The following is a 2,456-nucleotide window of genomic DNA, read 5'->3' as shown; positions in this document are numbered from 1 at the left end:
AGCCTACCCATTGATGGACCGGGTAAATTGCTTGGAAATTTTGTACCAGGAGAGTTTTGGGGAAAGATCACCGGAACAGAATATATAGCTAAAGACGCGAAAGCCTCCCGGATTCACAATCCATGTTTTCGTTATGTGCAAAAATATTTGGCTTATTCTATGTTTGGCAGGGGTGACAGTCGGGGAGTTATTTCGCAACCTGAACTTTTTCTTATGTCCTCCATGATCTCTAACACTCCGGTTAATGTGGCTGCTTTTGTGGCTGCACATTTAAGCAAGGTGGGAAAAGCTGTTTCTGGTGACATTTGTGTTGGAGGTATTATTACCCAAATAGCTAAATTTCTTGGCTATGACCCGGTGGTGTATCATCATGAGCCCGTAGCAGGTATGACCAAACTTGATATACTTGCTTTGATTAACCAGCTTGTGATACAGATGAAAGGTACTACTTACGAGTACAAAGTTGAGAAGATGGTGGTCTTGACCCTTCCAGACCCTTCACGAACGTCCACCCTTAGCGAGGAGAATTGGCTCTATCGTGAACTTTTTAGGAGTAGCTTTCAGTTTCAGCCGAATGCTGAGAGGGAGAATATACAGGTAGAGACGGGTCAATCATCGCAAGGTGGTAGTCGATCTTCCTCTTTCACGAGTGAAGAATGGCAATGGATACAGGGCGAATTTGCTGACCTCCGAGGTGAACAAGCACGCCAAGGTCTGGAGTTACACCGTCAAGGAACTGAACAAACTCGTCAAGGTGTCATGATGACTGAAATGCACAGCATGATGCAACAATTGATGCTGCATTTCCCCCACCCTCCTCCGCAGTAAGATGCTCTGTAAGTCCTCTCTCGCGAGTACGAAAACATTGGGGACAATGTTTAGTGCAAGTGGGGGAGGGATTTTATCAGTATTGTTTTCTTGTTTTAGTATTTCATTTTAATTTGTTATCGTTTGAAGTTGTGTTTTTTTAGTTGTATCAAAAGTGTAACAGGATGAAGATTGATGTCGAAGGCATGAGCTAATGAGTGGTGAATGGATGGACGACACAACCAAAAGCTAATTTCTCAAGGCACTTTGGAAGTAGATGTAGCCGAAAATGTCGGACGCAACGTGGTGAACGGAATTGAGCAGTTAAGTGATGAAATCAAGTCGGAAAGAGAAGTCACACGACATGAAGGGTATGTGGAAGCTGCAAACTTAACCTACTTGGTGAGGAATATAAAAGGCCAAACACTTACAGGGATCACCATAAGAGTGAAATCAGGTATGTCTTTATCTCCCTAATTTTGCGTCTGTCCTACCAACACAATACAATTGTGAAATCACACAAGAGGCATTTGTTTGTTTTTCCTCCTATCCTTGTTTTCCACCATTGTTGTTTTGTTTTTGTCATATCCCTCGTTTACCCCGTTGAGCTATCCCCCCTTATTTGTTTTGCTTTCTATCCATCCTTCATGTTTACCATTTTCGTTTAGCACTTATCGTTGTTGATCTCAAAACCATGTGAAAATTGTAAGTTTGGGGTGGTACATATGAAAATAAAGGGGCAAGTGTGCAGAAAAAAAAGAGAAGTGGATGAAGCACAAAAAGAAAAAAAAAGAAAAAAAACAGTTTGACACACTTACCCAAAAAGAATTGAAAGACTCGTTGATTCTAACACTCAAAATCTCGGTGAATACAGAGAGTCTGAGAAGAAACCCCCCCCCACACATGATCACAAAAACGAGAGAAGTAACATAAGTGCAGAAAAACCATTGTGTGTCCTCTCCTTGTTTATCCGACCTCCGCCTCAGCCCCATTACAACCCAAAAAGCCCTCAAATTGTGTGAATTCTCTTTGTGTAGTGAAAGTAGGATGTTCGCAAAGTCAAGGGTTGATATCGCGTATTATGATCTGAGCGAAAAACACTCTAACCACGAGAGATTTTGTGAGAAGTGTGAAAAGTTTGCAGGTGAAATGCACCTTGATGTGAAGTGTAATGGACACCAAGGCGCGATAAGCCCCAAAAGCTGACTCAAGGAAGAGATTCAAGTTGCGAATGATATCGGCTATGTTGTGGTACAAAAATAAATTCAAGGTGACCATTGTTTGATCGCTTGCATCGCTTGAGGACAAGCAATGAGATAAGTTTGGGGTTGTGATCGGTCACCATTTTACACTTAATTTCATCATGAATTCGACACACAATCATCATGTTTGGTAACACTTTTTGTTTGTTTTCAAATGTTTTCTTTAATTTATCTAGTTGTAGTTTATTTGTTTGCAATTTGCGTTTGTGCCATTTTTATTGCCAATTAGGTGCTTTTGATCTCGTTTGGTAATGGTTCCAGGTTAGCTTTGGATAGATGAAAGATCGCATGTCCAAGAAGTACGCAAAAGGGAAGCAAGGAACAAAAAGGAGTAAAGAGGCATAGGCTGACACGGTCTGCCCGAGTCACCTGACACGGCCGTGTCAA

Source organism: Vicia villosa, linkage group LG3 (genome assembly GCF_029867415.1).
Source record: "Vicia villosa cultivar HV-30 ecotype Madison, WI linkage group LG3, Vvil1.0, whole genome shotgun sequence".
NCBI classification, from domain to species: domain Eukaryota; kingdom Viridiplantae; phylum Streptophyta; class Magnoliopsida; order Fabales; family Fabaceae; genus Vicia; species Vicia villosa.
Note: the sequence above shows the minus strand (reverse complement) of the source record.